The following is a 13,260-nucleotide window of genomic DNA, read 5'->3' as shown; positions in this document are numbered from 1 at the left end:
CCTCAGAGGGGTTGGCATTGGCAGAGGTAGCTGGTAGGATGGGAGTGGGAAGAGACAGCAGGGGCGTCACAAGACAGCCTCTCCATTGTAGTCATGGGTGGGTAGGGAAGGACAAGAACAAACAATTGGGAGAGGATAATAGTGCCAGGGGAGGGAAAAAGGGAGGAAGGAAGGGGAAGAAGAAGATTCACCATTCCCCCCACACTCCTCTAGGCTGGAAGTGGGTGGGAGGGCAGCAATACAGATAGGAGAAAAGGGGGACGACGACAAAGGAATAGGGGTACAACTCCCAGCACAGGATGGTTTGACCAGTCCTCTGGTTGCACTGGGGAGATGAAGGGGTAGATTATTTAAAGAACATTGAGGGTAAGTGAGACTGTGTGTATAGGGAGAGTGGTAACTAAGAAAGGAAGGGGAGGCTCATGCATCAAACAAAAGGAGGGACATGGGCACACAAGAAGGGGGAGATGTAGTGGAGAGGGAGGACAGGTACTGAGGAAGTGCTTGCTCAAGAAAAGTAGGGGAGGCAGCTACACACTGGGGGGAGGGAGGGGAGAATGAGAACGAGTATGCCCATGGGCACCTGAGTAGCAGGCCCACAGCACCTGCTGCTGAAGTGAAGGCGTGTGGGGAGGAAACTGCCTGCAAACAAAGCAAGTGAAGAGAAGAGGGGCGCCTGGCTCAGAATAAGGATGCAGCCAAGGATTGCCTGCTTGCCTGCCACAACAGAAGTAACCCCCTCACACACACCCCTTCCAAAAAAGAAGAGAGGAGGAGTGCGGGGACAGGGAATGTGTAATAGACCCAGACTAACACCCTACCACACTCAGGCAGAAGGCAGCTATACAGGGCACTGGATAAGTGGCTTTCCCTTTCCAGAAAAAAACTACTAGGCTGCATCTAGACTGGCATGATTTTGCGCAAATACTTTTAACAGAAAAGTTTTTCCATTAAAAGTATTTGCACAAGAGAGTGTCTATACTGGCATGTGCCTTTGCGCAAAATATTTGCTTTTGCGCAAAAGCATCAATGCTAGTATAGAAGCTCTCTTGCGCAAGGGTATGTCTACACTACAAAGTTAGTTTGAACTAACGGACGTTAGTTCGAACTAACTTTCATAGGCGCTGCACTAGGCGTATTTAATTCGAACTAACGGAGCGCTTAGTTCGAACTAGGTAATCCTCTTCCCACGAGGATTAAGCCTACTTCGAATTTACTAGTTCGAATTAAGGGCTGTGTAGCCACTTAATTCGAACTAGTGGGAGGCTAGCCCTCCCCAGGTTTCCCTGGTGGCCACTCTGGCCAACATGAGGGAAACTCGTCTGCCCCCCACCTGGCCCCGGACCCCTTAAAGGGGCACAAGCTGGCTACGGTGCCCATGCCAGGTGCAAGCCTGCCAGCACCTAGCCAGCAGACCCTGTACCTGACACGGATTGAGCCACCCACCCAATGCCCACGAGCCCTCCCCCTCTTCCCGGGACCAGGCTGGCAGCTCCCGGGAGCTTGCCTGGGACCGCAAGAGGCGGGCACCCGCCTGGGCTAGTGCGGACATCGTGGACCTCGTCCAAGATCTCCGCACTAGGCACAGGAAGGTGGCCGGCTAGGGCAGGAGAGTTGCCAGCCTGGCCACCCAGGAGCAGGAGTGCATGAAAATCAAGGTGGTCCACTGAAACCCCCGACCCTGAGCCCTGCGCTTACAATGGCCGTCCTGGGTCAGACCAAAGGTCCATCCAGCCCAGTAGCCTGTCTGCCGACAGCAGCCAACCCTAGGGACCCTGGAGGGGATGGACCGAAGACAGTGACCAAGCCATTTGTCTCGTGCCAGCCCTCTCCAGCCTTCCACAAACCTTGGGCAGGGACTCCACTCCTACCCCCTGGCTAATAGCACTCCATGGACCCAACCTCCATGACTTGATCTCACTTCTCTTTAAACTCTGTTCTAGTTCTAGCCTTCACAGCCTTCTGCAGCAAGGAGTTCCACAGGTTGACTCTTTGCTTTGTGAAGAACAACTTTCTGTTACTAGCTTGAAGCCTGTTACCCATTCCTTTCCTTTGGTGTCCTCTAATCCTTCTTTATGGGAACTAATGAAGAACTTTTCTGTATGCACCCTCTCCACCCAACACCTACTTTTAGAGAACTCTATCCTGTCCCCCCTTCATCTCCTCTTTTCTAAGCTGAAAAGTCCCAGTCTCTTTAGCCTCTCTTCACATGGGACCTGTTCCCAACCCCTGATCATGTTAGTTGCCCTCCCCTCTCCCAGCCTCTCTCTTCTGCTCTCCCACCTCCTTTTCCCAGTCTCCCCCAGTTTTGTTCAGTAAAGACAGATTCAATTTTTGAACACAATTGTCCTTTATTTTGTACATCAAGAAAAGGGGCTAGGGAAGGGTAAGTGGAAGGAGGTGAGGGGGGAATGGGGTATGCGCCCCCGATGGGGAGGACTGGGGTGGCTCTGCGGGCTTTTGGGGTGGAAGCTCTCCTGCAGCCCCCCAATTGTCCCCTCTCCCCAGATGGCAGCCTGTGGCAAGTGTAGCCGGTCTGATGGCCGAGTGCTGTGATGTGCCCAGTGTGGGTACTCTGGGCACTCCAAGCCAGGACTGCTTTGCAAGCCGGGCACCCCTGAGAACTGTCTGTCCGGGGTGGGGGTCGGGTCCCTTTAAGTACAGCCCTCGGCTAGCCTGAGACAGCATCTCCACGCTCTAAGTCCTCCTCTGATGCCCTTCCGGCACTGCTTCCGGCCATCCTTAAGCCTGGTTCAGGGTCCACTTAATATGGACATGCTAGTTCGAATTAGCAAAACGCTAATTCGAACTAGTTTTTTAGTCTAGATCCGTTAGTTCGAATTAGCTTAGTGCAGACATACCCCAAGAAAGCTCCAATGGCCATTTTAGCCATCGGGTTTTCTTGCGCAAGAAATTAACATGGCTGTTTACACTGGCCCTCTTGCGCAAGAATACTTGCGCAAGAGGGCTTATCTCTGAGCGGGAGCGTCCGAGTATTTGCGCAAATATACTTGCCAGTGTAGACAGGCAGCAAGATTTTGCGCAAAATCATGTCAGTCTAGATGCACCCCTAGAGCCTGCTGCAATAAAATAAAGGCAGGAAAAACACCTGGGGCTAATTAACTAAATTGCTCCCTCAGGCAAGTTATTCAACTCCTGCAGCCACTTACAGCCAGTGGTGTTCCTTTAAAAGGCTTCCCCTAGGTAAGGAGAGGAGGAAGATAAAGAGTGATGGACTGGAAGGAGAAAGAAACTGTGTGTAAACTGAGAGCTGGTTAACAGGTACCAGAAGGAAATACTTTGGAAGGGTTTTTTGAGGAAGTGGTCCAGAGGAAAAACTGCTATATTAGAAGGAAAAATAATCTTGACTGCTGCTGCTACTTTAGAGGCCTTGGGTTGGAATATGGAATGGTGGGCAGGTCTCTCCCCCGCCAAAAATACCTTCCCCCATGTGAATACGGAGCCTTTCCCAAGAATAGAGACCAGGACTATGAGGGAGTCTTGTAGCCAGGCAGCCCCCCCCATCTCAAACAATCTTGCTTGCCCTCTGAGATGTCTGTATACAGAGCAGAAAAGGAACAATAAGAAGATCAGCATAGCCATTAAGCTTTGATCTGCTTTAACCAGGATATGCAAGTTTCTGACTCTGAGTAACGATTAAGGAAATAAGCTAAGCTCGAGGCTGCAAGAAGTGTTAGGCTGGCACCTATGTTAATTCGAACACACACAGTCCCTGGGAGAGGAATTTCCCACTGAGAAAACAATGTCCAGTACTTCAAATTTAATCATCTCAATTCTCTCTTACAAGTGTAAATTAAGTTCACAACTCCCTTGTAAGAATTGGTCTCACAGCAAACAGACCAGCATCAATTGGCATTACAGATAAGAAAGAGAAAATACGTGACCCAATAGGTATATAAGATGGGCCCAGCACACACTCACTTTGAGTGTCAATCTACCATTTACCTGCTGGTCGGGTTAGGTGTTTGACCTCCCGAGGTCCACGGGGATGCCCACCTCGTATTTTCGTCTTTCCGAGGAATTGAGGGACCGATCCTGGCCTGACACGCTGGGACCGAGTGACACAGAAAGGGGTAAAAATTGTACCTGTATGTGTCCTTTCGTTTTAGTGCATGCATAGAATAGAGCTCTTTAAAGATTAAGCTGTCATTTGGTACCATTATTTTCTATTTTCTATCTTTATTTTCCTTGTAACCATTTTTTTAAAGAGCTATCTATCTATCTATCTATCTATCTATCTATCTATCTATCTATCTATCTATCTATCTATCTATCTATCTATCTATCTATCTATCTATCTATATTTGCCAGCAGTTATAGTCTTGGGTGTATAGTACACACACAGTATAGGAAGAGCTTGGGCGTTTGGATTTGTGTCACACCCAGGTGGCAAATTCCATTGGGGTGCTTCTCAGCCTCCCCGAGGCTGCCCGCTGCGAAGGAATTATGAATTCTAGCAGCTAAAATCTGAAGCGTAATAAGGTCTCTCTCTACACTTATTGGGGCGCCCTTCAACCTCTTCCAGGTTGCCCACTGCAAGGGACCCCGGTCTCAGCAGTTAAAGTCTTGGGTGTATAGTACACACACACATACCACTCACTGCCCTGACCGTCGGCTGACAAGTCTTCATCCCAAAATCATGGAATAGCCTGTGCTGAGTATGATTCACTAAGAGAATGTGCACTTGTAGCTATGTGATGAGAGTTGCACCGCCCAAAACAAAAGGTCCCTAACTTATGTGGGAGTAGTGCGGGTGCTGCAGCCAGAGGCAGTGCTATCCCACTGAGGGTCCTAGACAGGAATATGTGATCCCCCTGTGCACAATACAATGGGGCCCTAGTCAATTGTATAGTCTACCCAGGCCTAATGCTGGCTCTGGTTCATGCCTTGAGCCAATCTATCATGAGACTACAAATCAGCAGAACATGTATGCACACATTCATAAACCAATCATTTTGGGATAGACTGGGCACACAGCTTAATAAACAAAACACTGCCACAAAAGCTGGTATTTTTATGAATATTTACACCATATAAAAACTAAGCCTCTGTACTTCCAACCCATTATATTAGCATTTGCAGAAATTATGCAATTACTTTTTACTTCAGAAATATACCAATGCTTTTCAACAGAAAAGCGTCCATCTTCAAAATAAAAATCAATATAAAATCATAAGCCCCATCCCATTTTATTCTTCATTCTAGAAGAGTTGCCAGACTTGTTTAAATCATTCACCTTGCCTTGTAGCAAAGCTTTAAGTCTTATGTATAACATCATCTCAGATCTGTTGATTCACCATCCTTCCTATGGGAAGGATTTCCAAAAAAGGGTCACGAGGAACTGACTAAAGTTGAGTTATTAGATAAAGGTCATAATGAATCAATAACTATTGCAGAGCTGATATTTTTTTATTTCTTTTTAGTCTTGAGATCAGTCATTTGCCTCTTCACTTTTTATAGCAAACAAACAGAGCCTTCCTCAAACTTTACTTTGGTGAGTTTGCGGGTATGTCTACACAACAGCAACAGTCTGCACTGGCCTGTGCCAGTTGATGTGGGCTCACAGAGCTTGGGCTGGAGGGCTTTCATTGCTGCGTAGACATCTGGGCTCAGGGTGGAGCCCAGGCTCTAGGATCCTAATAAGGGCAGGGAAAATCTTTGGTTACGATCTAATCATTTCAATTCAGACACGGTGCTTTGGACTGGGTTCCCTAGTTGTACTTCATTTCCCATGGTGCATCCTGGTTTCCCCACTTGCTGATGGGAGTCCCTGCCTGTGGTGCATTATGGAAATAGATGTTTGTCTAGGAAGCCCATAAAGGAGAATGGGGGAATAAAGCACCCAAAACATAGTTTCAACCACAGTTGAAATACTTAGTTTTATGGGTGTTTTATGTATGTGTGTCTAATCAAAATCCAATTTTTCATCTGAAAATAATATGGATATTTTTCAACATACTTGAACTTTCCATTGTGGTGATATTGATGCAATTTAGTGGAGAATCAGGCCCTACATCTCTGTATGTGTCAGTGGCTTCACAATTCACCATAGCTGTATAGTCTAAGCCTTTTCTTGGTGACAACAGGTTGTATACGCAGCAGATAACGTATTAACGTCTGAGAAAAGCAGCAGGTCAGAAAAATTCTGCTGAGGGGTTTTTTTTTTGGGTGGGGGGGTACAGGTAAGGGATCAATTTCAACTGAGTTCTGGCTGGTTTCCTGCCAACTGGGCTCCATAGCAACCCACCATGTGCATTGTTGACCCCAGGCTTTCCACAGGTCAAGACTTTGGGGGCAGATCTATCATACAGACTGTCCTGTGGCTGGAGACTTAGGATCTGTGGCTGTGTCAGCCTTGTTGGGCTTTATTCAAAGAATTCTTCCTTCCATTGAAACGACCATCAAGTATACATGGAGAAACAGGCACTGACATTCTTGCATATGCAGAAAACAACTTGTTACAAAAATAAATGTCTTTCATCACATCGTGTTCATTTTCTAATTTCATAACAAATAGTTCAATTTTGTTTGCTAATGATTTTTTTGCATTTCATTATATTTAATCTTGATTATCTCTAAATACTTTATTGTTATCAGTACAAACATTTATGTGAAAAACAAAATATTATAGAATTTAAAATCATGATAGCTTTTTCTGCATATTCCAGGAAATTGGAGATTTTAAGCACTCTGTCTCCAAATATCTTTGCCACATTCCAGCAACAGTGACCAGTGGATAAAGGTGTAATAATTTTCTTAAGATGAAAAAATGTACTAAACTAAACTTTGCATAGAGTATATGCAGAGACAAAAGCATCAAACAAATAACAGCTTTTGCACAATTCTCTCTCTTGCAATATTTTGGACATCTCTATGTCAAGTGCAGTGAGTTGTTGAACAAATATTTAGAATGTGTCTCAAATTCTTTGCTAACAACAGTATGTTACATTCTGATTGTTCTTTATTGTTACAGCTGGGAGACATATTGCACTATGAAATGTTGCCTGTTTGAATAGAAAATAATCCTTCACATCATGAAAGTATTTATGAAAGCTAAGGATTTCTTAATTAATGAATATTTGATTGTATATTTTCTAGCAGGAGAGTTTTAGTAATATTAAGTACAGTCCCTATAACTGACCATTATAATTAAGCTTTCGGTGCTCTGTCCAAAGGCAGAGTTTCAAAGTTGAATTGTGAAAATGATGACTTGGTACTTAATCCTTGTACTTCACTGTACTCTTTTTGATGCTCTGGTAGCACAGAGGAGTCATATAATTGGCTTGGACAGTTATCCTTTACAGCAGCTGCTGGGACGTGTATATTTTGGAGTAGCCCTATTGTTCAATAGTCCCTTATAAGCCATTACATCTGGGATGTGTAGGCTTGGTAGGATTCAATTTAAATAATTAGTTTCTGATAAATATCAATTTCACCTGATACATACAAATCAATAAATAAATAAAATGTCCATCAATAGTGGTCAGTAAGCACAGTCTCCCATACACCTATTGCTGGCAAGGATTTTGTGTCCCTTCCCCATAATCAATTAAGGAGACCTCTGCAGTCTCACTGTGAAATAGTGACAAATTAAAATGGACAACAATCAGGGGAAAATGGGTTGACAATGAACATAGATAATAACCATCACACTTATACAAATATAAATCCCCTCAACACATTTATCCCTATTCTGGTTGTTGCCATTGGCACTTGGCAGAAGAGTTATATATGCTTATTTGACCAAAGGACCAACCATCCCACTAATAAGCTGCCTTGACCAAGCAAAGCATTTTCAGCAGTTGTCCAAGTAGAGGTTGAAGTTAAGTAGGCACATTCAAGCTGTGAGGCAGGATCACAGCATATTAAATTCCAGGAAATTCCTATATCTCTTTGTTCAATTACAAGCTTAAAACTAGATTCTCTACAATGACCTTTTCAAGTTCATGTGTCTCTCAAACAAACCAGGGCAGATTAAATGCTCCTCTTGAAAACTAAGTGAAATTGTTGTATGGTTTCTTTGTAGAAACTCAGCGTCGACAATACAGTTAAGATTTTGTCTCAGAGGGGTAGCTGTGTTAGACTGTATCTAAAAACCTTAAACAACAAGTGTTATTTTCAGATAGTATTAGTGTGGATGATCCGCTGCTGCTAATTCAAAATAATTGGCCTCCAAAGGCCTCTCACAGCTGCACTTCTAACCGCTCTGGCCACATCAGGCATCTCCACTGATTCCCTTCTCAAGTGAAGCTGCAGGCTGCAGGAGAATGGTTTCCTGCAGGTGGTGAGCTTTGCCAGCCCCTCATGAGACAGCAGCATCTCAGGAGTTAAGAATGACCTCAATGTTGCCTCAGCCTCCCACAGCTGTCAGCACTCCTGCTGCTGCCTTGGCTGCCGCTAGCCAGGGAGGCAGAAGAGTTCCAGACTGGACTGGTGCAGAGATCCTGAACTTCATTGAGGTCTGGGGGGAGGAGACCAACTTCCAGGATCTCTGCACCAGAAAGCAAAATGTGGACAATTACAGCTGCATCATTTTCAGCCTGGCCAACAAAGGCCACAGCTGGGGCCACAGCCGGACCCTGGACCTGGTCTGGATCAAAGTTAAGGAGCTCTGGCAGGCCTACCACAAGGCCAGGGAGCATAGCAGATGCTCTGGGATGGCAATGCACTCCTCTCGCTTCTTTGAGCAGCAGGATGTCATCCTGGGAGCGGGTCCAGTCACCTTCCCCCTCATCATCATGGAGTCCATCCAGGACATACCTGTCGTCTGCCTCCAGGAGGGTGGGGTTGCAGGCGAGGAGGGGGGGGAAGAGGAGGCGGCCAGCCAGGCAACTATGCCCACCAGCCAGGACCTGCTTCTCACCCTGGAGCAAGTCCCTTCCCTCCCAGGATGTCTTCCAAGCTTGGGACAAACTTGGGTAAGGCACTTCAGGTGAGTTCTATAACTTTCCCTATACACACGTGGTGGCAGGTGATGGACTGCAAGGGGCTGCGTGCTCCTCTCTAGGCCTGCTTGGCCTAGGAGGTTGCACAACAGTCTGTGCACATGGAGCACCAGTCCAGAGCACTCAGCTCCATGATGCTCTCACATAGCAACCTTTCAATCCTTCTCAAAAGGTTCCTGGACAGGCCTGCTTTATGCTGACCTCCGTAGTGGGACACCTTCCCATGACAAGCCACTATAAGGAGTCTGGTGTTATGGAACCACATGGCAGTGCCACATAGGGCAGTGGTTCTCAAAGCATGGTCCATAGTTTGTGAACATCTTGTAGGTGGGCTGGGGGCTCTGCACTTACATGCTCCCCCCCCCCAGCAGAGAGCCTGCACTGATGCTCCAGTCCCATACCCCCCGATGAGGTTGAAGTGCCAGTGCCAGCTTCCCACTACAGGGGAGAGGTTGGCAAACCTTGTGTGCCTGATCTGGATTGTGGGGGAAGGAAGTGGCTCTAAGCTGCCTCTTCTCCCCCACCCTGGTTGGGGAAATGGCAGCACAGGAAACTGCTTGCTGGAGGTTTTATCTGCTGCTCCTATTGGTCAGAATCATGTCCAATCAGAGCAGCGGGGAAAGGTGAAGGTCTGTGTCTGGGAGTGGTGAGAGGGATGGACCCAGATAAGTGCCCCCCATCCTTCTCATGTCCAGACCTTGCACCTCAACCCCTCTCCAGTATCTTTGCCCCTGTCCACACCTCCATTCACAGACTGCTCCTACACCCTACCTCCCAGCCAGACCCTCTATCCGCACCCCTTCCTGCACCCATTTTGTCATCCTGGATGATTGGCGGGTGGTCTTCAGAAAGGTATTAATTAAGCGGGATGGGTCATGGGCCAAAAAGTTTGAGAACAGCTAGCATAGGGTTATGCCCCATATGCTCCCAATAAAGTGCAGTGATATGGAGGAGATGGAGGCCATGCATGAGAACCAGCCGGGGGAGGAAGCGGAGGGGAACCCAGTAGCACTGTCTCTGGCAAGCGTTATCTGCTGCTCACATGCACACCTCAACACCCCACTCCCTCCACCAATGGGCAGAGATAGAAGTTCTCTCGCTGGCATGTGTGGGACACAGAAGGAAACTAAGCAGCCTCATCTTGCCCTCCCACTTGAAGGCTCCTGGCCTGGCCGGCACAATCCCTTTCCTGCTTTCACCCAGGCCATGGGTGTAACAATGCTCCCCTGTTTATATCTGTGCCCCTGCAAAAAAGTGCCTGCTGTCTAGGCAACATATTGTCTTGCTTGAAGCACATGACTATCATCTGACCCGAGACCTGTGGCGTTGAATGAGAGATTAGGGCTAGGCTTCACACACAGTGTCTCCTGGGATGACTGCCTTTTTAACTTTTCTTCATAACTGGGCCAGCTGCAGGCTTGATGCATCCCCCAACTGCCATGACATCTGCCCTATCCCTGAGACCTGCTCCCCTCTCCTCTCCCATTCTAGGTTCTTTCCTGAATCCCCCCCAAATTGAATATCCCCCCCATAAATACTCCTTTTTTTTTCAACAAGCAAGACTTATATGCTCTGCAGGGGATGGGGAGAGAGGGGTGGAGGAGGAAAGACACTCAGAGGGGATGCAGGGGCTCCTTGTGGAGAAGCACAGGGGAGAATGTCCTAGCTGGCCTTCAGCAAAACTCTCCCTCACGGCCCCTCTCATGAGCTCAGGCCCATAATGGTGCTGGAATTTGGCTGCTGATATGCCCTCGCTAGCCATTCAGCCTCTGCCCCCCACCCTGGCAGAAAAGTCTCCCCCTTACTCTCTCTCACAGGTTGTGGAGCACACAGCAGGCTGCCACTACAAAGGGGATGTTGTGCTTGCTAAGGTCCAGACAAATGAGACTCCTGAACCTTCCCTTAAATGGCCAAATACACACTCCACCACCATGCTCTGCCTGCTCAGCCTGGTGTTGAAGTGCTCCTGGATAGGCTCCAGGCTGCCTGTATCGGGCTTTGTGAGCCAGAAGAGCTAGAGTTAGATTGCATCACCCAAGGTCTCTATGGCATGTTCACCTACCTGACTCTGATGGTGCGGTAGGGGGGAAAGTGCCAGTGTGCACCTTTTGGAACAGGCAGGAGATCTGGAAGATGCAGGCATGATGTGCCTTCCCCAAACAGCTGTCATTGATGTTGCTGCAGTGTCCCTTGTGATTTATGAGGGCCTGTAGCACCATGGAGAAGTACCCTTCCTGTTAATGAAGTCCGAGACACAAGGGTCAGGATGGCGATGTGTGTGCGGTCAATGCCCCTCCCCCCTCACAGTTGGGGAAGCCGATGGCGACAAAGCCATCATCAATGCTGTCCACTTTCCCAGAGCAATAACCTTCTGTAGCAGCACCTGGCTGATGGCTTTGACTACTTCAGGCATGTCCAAAGTCCGGCCCGCGGGCCAATTGCGGCCCGTGTTCCGGTTTAATACGGCCCCCCAGGTAATTTGGCAATATCTATCTTTTATGGCCCCCAACGAATCCATATGTATTGAGATGAATACATTGTAAAATCTCAGTTAATGTCAGTTGGTCTAAATCAGTTATAAATATATTTGGACACAACATGTATACTTGGTGTTATGTTCCTGTTCATATTTTTTGAACTTAAAAGTTGACAGACAACCTTTATTACCAATAATATGTAATGTACTTTACAATGTTCCTGACATATTTCAGCTTCCTGGATTTTTTTTTCATCTGGCCTTCAGATATGAAAGGCAGAGTGATTTAACACCTGTTTAGATTTGTCATCTATGTGACGAAATGAAAAGTATGCCGTGCAATAAACTTTGCATAAAATAGTTAATTTGTGTTTAATTTTAATGGTTCAAAGAATGTCAGGCAAAATGGTCGGCCCTCACGCATGTTCACTTCATCAAATCTGGCCCTCTTTGAAAAAAGTTTGGACACCCCTGGACTACTTCCACGAGTATGGCCCCAACCATTAATTTCCTCACACTGAACTGGTTCCTGATAAAGCGATATCTGTCTGGCATGGGGAGCTTTCATGGGCAATGACCACGCACTTCTGCTCCATTCAAGTTGCAGTTGGAGAGGTGTAGGTTGGATATTAGGAAAAACTATTTCACTAGCAGGATGGTGAAGCGCTGGAATGGGTTATCTAGAGAGGTGGTGGAATCTCCATCCCTAGAGGTTTTTAAGTCTCAGCTTGGCAAAGCCCTGACTGGGGTGATTTAGTTGGGGTTGGTCCTGCTTTGGGCAGGGAGCTGAACTCGATGACCTCTTGAAATCTCTTCCAGACCTAGGATTCTATGATTCGATATTTACATCAAGTTCATCTTCACCGAGTTAGGTTGTGCTGCTAGTTGAAAAGAAAATGTATAATGGATAGACCTAAACTAGTGCTTTACTAAACACCATGCTGAGAAGAATACTTGTCATAGAAAAGTTCAGTTTAGTGCCATTCAGGAGTACTTTGATAGTGAAATTAGTGTAAGAGCAGAATAATGAAAAAAAATGAAGATGCTACATTTGTATCTGTAGACACAATCCAAGGACCCACATTCTGATTCCAGAATTATACCTGAAGGTTGCACAAGAACTTGAGTTTTTTTTTTAATGAAAATAAAATGTGAGTGTAATAAAATAGTTGTAGGATTGGCTGGGTGTTGTACTGCCAAAGGAAGTAACCTGGAAAAGAAGTAACTTTAAAAATATAAAACTATTATAATAGCTTCATGCCTTCTCACCCTTTACATATTAAATGGTAAAAGCTTTAGCAAGAGTAATTTAGTATGACAGTTAGTGATCATAGTACCCAGTAGTCAGCTACTTTATGGGAAATTTAGAGAAATCATACATACATTATGTAAATCATTTTCACCTTAACACTTTCCTGCCTCCTTATGCAAAAACAAAAATGTTCCATACATAAGAAAAGTTCCAGCTATTCTACTGCAGTTTGTAACATGTTATATATACTAACACGAAGTATTTAAGGGTATGTCTACACAGCAAAGTTATTTCAAAATAACAGCAGTTATTTCAAAATAACTTTCCTAGTGTCTACACAGGCACTCCGTTATTTCAGAATTAATTTGAAATAGCGGAGGGCTTATTTCGTAATTGGTAAACATCATTCCATGAGGAATAGTGCCAGTTTTGAAATTGCTATTTCGAAATAAACGCTGTGTAGATGCTTATTTCGAAATAAGGGGCCTCCAGCCCTTTCCAGGGTGCCTTGCTGTCTGCCCTAGCCACAAGGTAACTTATGACCTGATGCCCTGCCGGAACTGGTT

The sequence above is a fragment of the Pelodiscus sinensis genome, chromosome 2 (assembly GCF_049634645.1).
Source record: "Pelodiscus sinensis isolate JC-2024 chromosome 2, ASM4963464v1, whole genome shotgun sequence".
NCBI lineage: Eukaryota > Metazoa > Chordata > Testudines > Trionychidae > Pelodiscus > Pelodiscus sinensis.
This window is presented reverse-complemented; position numbering follows the sequence as displayed.